Below are 11446 nucleotides of genomic sequence, written 5' to 3' on the forward strand. Positions count from 1 at the left end.
ACCATGATGCCCTACGGTTTTAAGTACTGCAGGTGAAAACTCATTGAGATAAATTAGATGGCTCTTGATTCCTAATCTTGTAATCAAGCAGAAAAATAAATTACTACACTTTATAAAACATCAACAAGAAATGTAACTTTTACCTCATAACAAAAGGATGGTTTTGTCAAGCAAAGGGAAACCTTTCTATATTTATCAATACACCATTATATAAATAAAGTGGTCGAATAAAATAAAACATCAAAATAAAGAATCAGAAAATTATATAATAAACTTACATGATCAAATCTGTACTCTAAAGGACAGAAACTTGGCCATAGGAAGGGTTATGGAAGAAAACTGACACTCAATTTTAAGTGAGCCTCCCCAGCAAGTTCTATGTTTGAAGGGTAAATAATGGGCCAGGAATCACACTGTGCCCTGAAATTAAAAAAAAAAAAAAAAAAGGGAGAAAACAGGGTAATTCTATGTAGATCTAGTCCCCAAAATAAATGTCTTCATCTCTAACTTTGGCAATAATGAGAGTGTGAAGAAATATGACAAAACCTTGAAGACAAATAATTAATGTAAGGAAATGACTGCTTCTTCAGCATGACGTGGTTTAGCAAATTTAATCATCCTGAGGGTTGTTTTTTTTTCCTTCAAATGCTCTGGTGGGTTTGTGTTTTTGTTTTTAATTGAATGAATCAGTCCTAAAGTTGAACTCTCACAAACTTTTACAAATAAACTACTTTTTAAAATACATATTTTCCCTACTAGTGAGTGATATTATTAAACATACTTTTCTAAGTTACTTTTTAAATACATTTAAGTTCTGGCTCCAGTAATCAAGAATACTGTCATTTTCTACATATCGCCTTGCACTACAGGACTCCTATAACTACACATAGCTGTTTTTAAATAAATATTCATGTTTTATCAATAGATTCATCAAGTGATTGAAGCCAGAGATGAAAATGTGTCAGCAACAAATGCTAATAAGCATTTTACATAATAATATTTAATCCTTAAAATAACCCTATCAGGTATCACCATTTTATATGTAAAAAATACTGCTGGGAGACATTAATTGGCCAGGTTCCAATACAAAGTTACTATACTTTCCACATCACTATATTCTAACTGGTTTTAGGAAAATTCTTTAACTTTTGTTTTCTTTTTTCCTCTTTCTTAATTTGCTTGCATATGTGTATCATCCAAGTTTTATATCACTTATAATAAGTCTGATGGGAAATGAAGAGAATTACACAAACACCACAAAAGTTTTGTCATTCCATCTGTTCATCAAACCCTTATTAATTTGCATATATATGTCTTTCAGAGGTACATTTTAGGAACTTTTTTTTGGAGGGACCACATCCATGGCATGTGGAAATTCCTGGTCCAGGGATCAAACCTGGGCCACAGAAGTAACCAGAGCTACAGCAGTGACAATGCCAGATCCTTAACCCACTAAGCTGCTAGTGAACTCCCAGAAACTTCTTATAAATAGGTAAGCAATGGTGATTTCTTAATTTTCTTTTTTTCTTCTTGCCACACCCACAGCATGTAGAAATTCCCAGATCAAACCCATGCCACAGCAGCAACCCATGCCACTGCAGTGACACCAGATCCTTAACCAGATGTACCACAAAGGAACTCTGATTTTTCTATTAATGAATGAGATTGAAGACTAAATTACTTCCACCTAAAACAAAGGACTTCTATTCTTCAAATAAGCAAATATTTATTGAATATTAAAAAGTAAGCATTGTGGAAAGTAATCTTAAACTTTTAATAGTGGTCATATCATACTTAATTAAAAGGGATTTGTCTTTAAAATGTGACTATTTGTGACATCAATAAGATAAAACTCCTAAGTGCAGGAAACTGACAAAGTACTACACAACTATAACTATAAAAGTTGAAACGATAAATTCCTTTAAAAGGGACACAAAATAGAGCAATGTAAAAAGAAATTAGAGAACTTCTAGCTGAGCATAATATCATTTATTAAAGCACACTATGTAGGCACCATGGCAGCAATGATTCTTTATTTACGAAAATCAAAGATTTACATCAGAGTATGTTCTCCTAAACATACTACTTTCTTTCCCACCTCTGAGATTTTGAATACTCTCTTTATTCCCTTTTCTAAGAATATCCCTCTAATTCATCCTTTAAAATACAACTCTTCTAAGGTTTCCCTGATCTCCCGACAGAGTCCCACTTTCTGCACCTTATGCAAATATCTACTGTTTCACTTATTATCTACAGAAAGCTATTTTTACTTACATATTAATCAGGTATGTCATATCTTTGTATAAAGAATTTATGCATTTAGTTATAAAGAAAAGATAGAATCTGCATAAGGTAATGCAAACAAACTTTGACACTAAAAGGAGCAGTTCAAACGATTGTCATTCAGAGTTTATCTACAGTCCTTCATCCTTTTAAATTAACTGATGAGATTCAAAAATATGACACTGATTTCTTGCAAAACTAATCATGATTTAATATGTTTCAAAGGCATGTAGAAAGAGGAAGAATTCTATCTAATAATATAACTTTATAATAACTAGAACCTCAGTCACAAATCACTGATTATAAAACTCTCAAAATTCCATTTCAAAGGAAGATATACAGAGTTACAACTGGATCTCTTAAAAGAGAAAACAAGTTTTCAATATCAATTATAAATTAGAGACCCCACTTTGTCAGCTTCCTTTGTAGCAAAAAATGCTAGTTGTTCTCTAATATCCTTTTCTCTGCTTTTCTGTAGTTTTCTAATTTTAGCTGAGCACATGTTTGTCAGACCAGATACTATGTTTTCCAGTTAAGTATGTTCCAATGATTAAATTCTCATCTCTAAGACATGAATCAACACGATGCATACCACATCCAGATGATGCTCTCAAAAGAATGAGTGTGCAGAGTCCCCTGCTTGGCTGCAGTGGGTTAAGAAGCTGACTGCAGTGACCTGGGTCTCTGCAGAGGTTCAGGTTCAATCCCCGGCCCAGTGCAGTGGGTTAAAGGATCCTGTGTTGCCGTAGCTGCAGCATAGGTTGCAACTGCGGCTTAGATCTGATCCTTGGCCCAAGGAACTCCATATGCCCCAGGACAGGTCCCTCTCCCCAAAAAAAGAAGAAAAGAAAAAGAAAAAAAATGAGTGTGCACTCCTACTGTCCTTTCTCCCTTGACCGAAAGCAGCCGTGTTCAACCTAGAAACATGTTCAATACATGGAAACCATACTATGGAAAATTACTTACAAACCTCAGTTTTCCTCTGTGGTATTATGTAAGAGTTAACGTTTATCAGATTTCCCGTCATGGCACAGTGGAAACAAATTTGACTAGTATCCATGAGGATGCAGGTTCGATACCTGGCCTTGATTAGTGGGCTGGGTGTCCGGCACTGCTGTGAGCTGTGATGTAGGCCAGAAGCTGTAGCTCCAATTTGATCCCTAGCCTGGGAACATCCATAAGCTGCAGGAGCTGATTAGATTACATGAAGGCTAACTTGCTCTAAGAAACTTTTGTTTCTTTTAAGGATGATTAACATATTTTTGGTAGGTGGAAAATAAGCAGAATAACTGAGCGAGGCCAGGGATTGAACCTGTTTCCTCATGGATACCAGTCAGATTCGTTTCTGCTTAGGCACAACAGGAACTCCAGCTTTTTCTACTTCTGATATATTGTGATACTTGTTTTTTTCAGATTGTAATAGATAAGCAGCAGCAAATTAGGGACAGGAGAAATGCTAATAGGAAAATGCATACAGATAGGGATAAGAAGTGATGGCTGGCATCTTGATAGTGAAGTGGAGTCAGAGTTCAAGTGTTGGAATAAGAACATAAAAACTTAATTTTCAGGTTATTTAATTTCAGAATCATTATTCCTAGAATAGGATCAGTATTTATAGCATGTCTGTTATGGTTATTGATGATCTTATTAATGATTCTGAATTACAGAGAATACTTAATTGCATTTAATTTTTTCAAGAAAGCAAAGAGGTGTATGATTTGGTTTAGAAAGATTGCCATTGTTTTTGTTTTTAAGTTTTGAGGTATGTGGAAAAGTCATATATAATGATATCTAATTTTTCAAAGGAATCACATGTAGAAAGACATTTGAGAATAAAGTTTATTATAGCAAATGGCTATAAGTGGATTTTCTTGATCCAGACAAAATTTTTTATTAAAAAAAAAGAAAATACTGAGGAAAAGCCAATAATATCTTAACATTCGATTTCTACATATTTCCTAGGTTCATTTTTATAAAGCCAATAATATGTTACCACTTGATTTCTATCTTTACTTCCTTGATTTCTTCTTTACACATACCTATCAATTTAAGTTTAACTAGTTCAATAAAAATATTTTGGCAATAACCTAACATTCTTTCCTATATCTATTATGAAGATGATTAAGTAGAATTACAGCTGAACTACAACACTGTTAACTGAAACTATAAATCTCTCTGCAGCCAGCACAAAGAATAATTTTAATAGAGAATGAGTTTATACTAATAATTAGAGAAACATCCTTATGAGAGAAATATTTAATGCTACCAAAAAGGCTAAAAACAAAAATTTTTGCCTATATTTGTAGTATTTTTAAAGCCCCATCCTGGCCAGAAAGTGAATTAGATAATGTCTCAAAATTCCTCCATTAAAAAAAGTCTATTAAACAAAGAAGAAAAATTTTAATTTCAAATACTATAAAATACTTTATCTTGGCAACCTATTTTCCTCACTTCTAACTTCATACTTCCACTATTTTCATGTCACTATGTCCTAAAGTAGATTAAAAATGGACATGTAGTCCTATATCCTCCACCATATCATCCCTTTTAACATTATACCGCATTAAGAAAGCAGTAAAACAACACCTTAATAAAAAATAACAGGTACTACAATTTTTCCCAGAGTTCTTAAAAACAGTACATTTGGGGGGATATATGGGAAATGCATTATATTAGGGAGAAAAGAGGTAACAGTATAAAACTGTAAACTAACCCTCACTTAGGTTTAATGCAATTCTAAACAAAAATTCAAATAGTTGGCTTTTTAAAAATTTTGCCAAATAGATGTGCAAAACTAGCTTAGAAAATTGTGAAAAGGAATTATATGTATTGTCTACACAAACACACGTATAAACAGTCTATACAAACAAAGCAAAGCAGGCCCAGTTACAGCGGCCAGCAACCTGCTTTTAGATTTTATATTACCTATTCCTGTGAGAAGCTGAAGAAAACTGTAATTCTTCTCCAGAAAAACAAGCACATATGCACACTCACAAAAACATACGTATACCAAGGAATCCACAGAACTTTTTAAGCCTATCTATAGAGAACTGCCAAAGTCCAATAGACCTTAAGTTAAATATCCCTAGTAAATGAAACAGAACTGATAGCTCAAACCTAGTAAGGTATAATCAAAAGAAGCAAGTCAAAGCTACAAGAAATGGATCAGCAACAGAAAATTCTAAGAAAAATAAAAATAGATGGAAATAAGCAATCCATCTTTATGCAATGTCAAAATAAACTCCATAGAGTTTAAGAGGTGTTTTTAAGGTAATTAAAAACATTCAGAAAAAATAAACAAAATAGAAGAATATTTAGTTCATATCATAAGTAGTATTTTTTTTTTTTTGGTCTTTTTGCTATTTCTTTGGGCTGCTCCCGCGGCATATGGAGGTTCCCAGGCTAGAGGTCGAATCAGAGCCACAGCAACTGGCCTACCCCAGAGCCACAGCAACGCGGGATCCAAGCCGCGCCTGCAACCTACACCACAGCTCACGGCAACGCTGGATCGTTAACCCACTGAGCAAGGGCAGGGACAGAACCCGCAACCTCATGGTTCCTAGTCGGATTCGTTAACCACTGCGCCACGACGGGAACTCCCATAAGTAGTATTTTTTAATGCAGAGAAGTCCTAGAAGAAATCACAAATGAAAACGCCATGCATTTGACTACATAAAAATGTAACATAATTCTAAGTATGTAAAACCATAAGCAATTTCTTAAATTATAACTAAAAAATTTGTAAAAAATATTTAAAGCAAAAGGCTAATATCCATAAATAGCTGTTACAATAAGAAAAACATTAACATTCACTACAGAAAAATATGCAAAATAACTTCAGACAGAAAAGTCACCAAAAATGAGAAAGTTATTTATATATTAAATAAATTTCAACTTCACTAGTTATCAGAAAAAAAAAAAAAATTAAGGAGCTACTATTTTCAACCACCAAGTTGAAAGTGGTATGGGAAATGCTCTTCAAAAAAACTAAGTTTTTATCAATTTTGTAAATTACTTTCAGAGCAACAATAATTTCAAAGAAATACTATGAGACGCAGATCATGACTCATGTAGAGGATATTCACTGTAGTATTATTTAGAATACAGAAATTGTCAACAAAATGGTCAACAAAAAAGGAAAGGTTTAATAGGTCACAATACATTCTTATTAAAGATAAAAATACTATGTGGCCATTTAAAAATGTATGTCAAGGAGTTCCTGTTGTGGCTCAGTGGGTTAAGAATCTGATTAGTATCCATGAGGATGAAAGTTTCATCCCTGGCCTCGCTCAGTGGGGCACTGGCGCAAACTGAGGCATAGGTTGCACACACAGCTTAGATTTGGCATTGCTGTGGCTGTGGTAGAGGCCAGCAGTTGCAACTTCAATTTGACCCCTAGACTGGGACTTCCATTTGGATTTGATAACTTGGGATATTTTCACAAAATAAATATTATGTAATAATTAGAAAACATATTTCAAAAGAGTAAAATTGGTAAATAGCCACAATACGAAGTTAAAGGAGCAGGAATGAAATTATGATCCAAATGATAAACTAATTTATCAATCAATAAATGGGAAAGTCACAAAAATCACAAAAACATCTAGTGTGTTATCAATTTTCAACATTTTCCAAATGTGTTATAATAAGTTTTAAAAGTTTAATAAAGATATCACATATTCAAATCACAATTTAAAGAAAAAATATTCAAATCACAATTTAAAGAAAAAAGAAATGTTAATGGTTTCTGGTTCAATTATTCAAACCTTTTATTCCTAAACTAAATTTATATTTAAAATTTACAAACCTAAAAAGATTTCAAATGACACCCAGTAACTTAGTACTCATTCTGTAACCTAGTCTTAATGTTCATATATGCTACATATGGGTCATCATATCTCCTAAACTAAAATTCCAAAATATGCTTGTTATTGACAGAGTACTAGTGAACAAAGACTATATGTTCCGACAATTCATTAATATTAGTTTTAAGTTTACAGAACTATACTTGCCTTTCTAACAAACAAGACAATAAAACTGTCCAATAAATGTTTACATAGTACACTATGTTTTTCAGTGTTTTCAGTATCTCTTATGATCTTCAACATTAACATAAAAAGGCAATCATTGGTGTATGCAAATGAAAACATAAGCTTAAATATACAAACCAAAATACTTCACTTTCACAGAGGGAACCATGCCCTACGATAAAAGTTCTTTTCTTAACCTAAATATGTATGCGTATTCAGATAAACATATACATACACACAGATACAGAAAATACAACATATTTCCATCTCTAAAACACCTGCAACAATGTCTAGAGGGTGGTGGAGTATGCTGGATAACCACCCCCAAAGCATACAAGGGGAAAGATTACACAGTATCCCTCTAAATATATTTCTGGGTAGGAGACTTCAGAGGTCTGTAAATCATATCAACAACAAATGTTCTGTTGAGAAAAAAAAGAATTGTTCCTATCACTGCATTCTACCTCCTATGTGATGTCATTTTTTAAAAATTCAGCAACCAAAAGTTCAATTGCATCTACTTAGTACTTCTCAACAGTGCTTTAAGCAATAAAGGCCCTAAACCAACCAAGATTACAAAGCAACAGCCACTTCTTCGTTTGACAGGTGACTGACTTAGAGTTACATAACCAACCAAGAAAAACAACTGTTATATATACAAACCACAGATAAAGTTTATGACAACCATTTACAAGTTTTCAGTCCAGTAAGAAATAATTTGCACAACAGTAAAATTATATCAAATTGTATAAAACTTCTCCCAGAGGCTCATATAAGATTCAAATATAATGACACTAACATTTTAAACTAAAATAATAAGTAGCACACTTATAACTACTTCTTTAAGAAACTACTTCTTTTAAGAAACTACTTCTTTAAGAAACCAGGAACACACAATTTTAAAAAATCAAACACAATTTTATCTTATATGTATAAATGACATTTTTTTAATCAACTGTTTTCTTGATGGTTCACGATGTCCTAATAAAGGCCTCAGTGTAGTTGAGAGTTCTTTGCAGAATTCTTTAACAGAAAAATGTATCAAGTTTTAGTGTTCTATTTCACATATCATTACAAACAAAACGCTAAGAAAATGACTTAATTTTAAAAGTCAGAGTAATAAAAATAATCTAACTGCAGCGGTAATGGACAAGTGACAGGGAGAGAAAAAATGTGAAACTCAAATGCATGAAAGATCAAAAGTACACACTGATTAAAACTTCACTAAGGATCAAATATTTTTAAAAAATAAATACGCAAGTAGATTGAGGTTTCCTTTCAAACGTTATATAAGTTCTTCCAAAGCTCCTTGCCTTCATATTTCCAAAATTCAAACTGTTTCCATTTTGAAAACATTCCATAACAGGACTGGTAAAAATAGGGTTAAAAATGTATTTGCAAATATGCAGTTCAAATAAATGCACTTCCCGTGATAACACCACTAGGTGCTGATCTTTATCTCCCTAAATATACAATTGAATCCAGCACTGTCCCAAAAGTGAAATTAAAATCGAGAACCACAAGTGGGCAATCATTTTTACAGAAAACTAAGTACACAGCTTCTCAAAGAATCGGAGAAATATCATAAAAAAGTCTGAGGTCGGTACAGGAATACAACATAAGAGAAACGTTTTTCTTGAAAAGTGAGGGAATTTAAGCGTAACAAAATGAAACCCCTCAAGAATGAGGAAAATTAAATCTAGAACCCGAATGGCGTCCAACAAGAACATTAGATCTTGAAAATGAATATTGCGCTTGCGCAGCCACCGCCCCGCCAGCTGCACAACTGCAGCTAGAGCCCGACCCCGCAAGATCACGTGCTCCCATGCAGCGTCCGCCCGCAGCTCCGCAACCGCGCAGGCGCAACACAACTCCCGCAGCCGCCATAATGCGGTCTTGACTCTTCAGAAATACAATAGTAATTTAAGAAAATGTTGTTCTATCAGCCCAAGGGACTCAAAGATACCTTTTGGGGCGGGAGATGAGGGAGGGGGAACCAAGTTCCTTCCTACAGAGTCGCCCGGCGCAGCCGTCCCCTCCGCTGCCGCCTCAGTCTCGCGCGCTTCAGTCTCCGCGCCGCGCCGCGCCGCGCCGCCGCCGCCGCCGCCGCCGCCTCCGCAGATTCAAAAACAAACCCGCTTCTCCCTTGCACGCGCCGGGGCCGTTATGCAAATCATTATAGGCGGGGCTCAGTGGTCGTAATATTGGCCACGCCCACTGTGCTTTCATCCAATAGGCTCACGGAATGGCCGTTCCCCATGCAAATCTTCTGGTTTTTTATTTGAATGAGAAATATTGGCCCCGCCTCCCGCCGTGGAAAAGAGAAGGAAGTCTGAGGTGGTGGCGCTGCGCCTCTGTGTTGCAGTGAGGTGTGTATTATGAGTGGAGCTTTGCTCAACTAGTGAGTAGTACTTTGTGAGCGCCCTCTATGAGCCTTAGAAAAGAAGGAAGGAAGGAAATAAGTGGGTGAAAGTTAAAAAGCTGAGGAAAAGATTTTCAAAAAAGGCTGGAGCATGTTGATTTATCATTTGTGTTAGCTTACAAAATATACTTTAAACTGTTTAAGTCATGAGGGAATGGCGCAAACACATCTTTTCTTTCCGTTGTTCTGTGTCAGAGCAAGCGCTTCTAGTCATACCCTTCCACCAGAAGTTGTATCCCTGTTATACAGTTTTATAATTGGGAGCCAACAAGTAATGAAGGCCACAAGGTGTAATGAAGAAGATGCAAGTATATTTGTTGGAAGATCTAGGCTCACGTCCAGCTTACATACCTGTTTCTTGGAATAAGTGTTTTACTCAATTTTCTCATGCCTGTAATTCAAATGGTTTGAGAGGGCAAAATGGTAGGATAACCCGTAAATGTGTTTTGCAAAGCAAAACAGCCTGAGAAGTAGATCGAGAGGATTTTAATATCACTTCTCTCTGAAATTAATCTACTCATTCAATATTTAATTAGCAATTCCTGTGTTCCAGACCCATATTAGGTGCCTGTCCTCAAGCAGTCTATTACAGTGGAGAAGACAAAAAAGTAAACAGGAAGAATTTGTAAGTAATAAGAAATCAGTATATGGTGGTTAATTATTTTTATAATTTGGGTCCTTCAACTTAGAAATACTGCCTGGCTTTTAGGAGAAACCCCTCATCCATAGTTAGAGAATCAGCAGTGCCTTCCCAGAAGAGGTCATCACTAACATGAGAATTGATTTAATAGGGTTCCCTTGTCTAAAAGTTGGATTTTATTGTAAGAACAAACAATGAGGAATAATTTAAAAGGTTTTAAGTTAGGAAATAACACAATTAGATTTTCATTGCTTAATTGCTAAGCTTTGTAAAGTCCTTGGTACTGAACATAGTACATGGGTGCACAAAAAGTTACAAATAGAGGCTCAGTTATAACAAAGTATGTATTATAATTTATTTTGTACATAGTGCTCAATTATAAGTTAGATGTTCAATACCAATATTTAAAATTCCATTCTATAATTAGAGAAATGGGATTGGAAGAAGGTTTCATTCATTAGGTTTCTCCTTGACTTCTATAAGCACATACAAAGGAATCTTTTTTTTTTTTTTTTTTTTTTTTGTCTTTTGTCTTTTGTCTTTTTAGGGGCCACACCCACAGCATATGGAGATTCCCAGGCTAGGGGTTGAATTGGAGCTGTAGCCACCAGCCTATGCCACAGCCACAGCAAAGGGTTCCAAGCTGCGTCTGCGACCTACACCACAGAGTTAACTAGATCCTTACTTAACCCACTGAGCAAGGCCAGGGATCAAACCCAGGTCCTCATGGGCATGGATACTGGTCAGGTTCATTAACCACTAAGCCATGATGGAAACTCCTTTTTTTTTTTTTTTTTAATAATTCATTCTCAATCATCCTGGCTAATGGCAAAGGGGAAATAATTGAGCATAAACTCACCAACTGATCAGTTTTCTTAGATGTCATATTCTAGACTTGGATCCCTAAAACTCCAGTTAGATAGTTTTATTATCTTTGAATCCCCCCAAACATCCTCAAACACATGTTTATAGTCTCCTCAGCCATTCTACTTGCTGCTTAATCTAACTATTCTTTCATTGTTTCATTCAATTAGTATAGCCTTTATTTTTTACTCACACACTACTCTAAGC

General features: G+C 34.9%; 1 protein-coding gene across 1 annotated transcript in view; it reads right to left on the reverse strand.

The window, feature by feature from the left end:
• Window positions 1-9483, reverse strand: part of ATF7IP (activating transcription factor 7 interacting protein) — a 127247-nt gene extending 117764 nt beyond the window's left edge. Inside the window, exon 1 of the mRNA XM_003126462.5 lies at window positions 9280-9483. The gene's annotated coding sequence lies outside the window, so the exon portion shown is untranslated. The remainder of the gene's footprint in view (window positions 1-9279) is intronic.

The sequence above is a fragment of the Sus scrofa genome, chromosome 5 (assembly GCF_000003025.6).
Source record: "Sus scrofa isolate TJ Tabasco breed Duroc chromosome 5, Sscrofa11.1, whole genome shotgun sequence".
Taxonomy (NCBI): Eukaryota; Metazoa; Chordata; class Mammalia; order Artiodactyla; family Suidae; genus Sus; species Sus scrofa.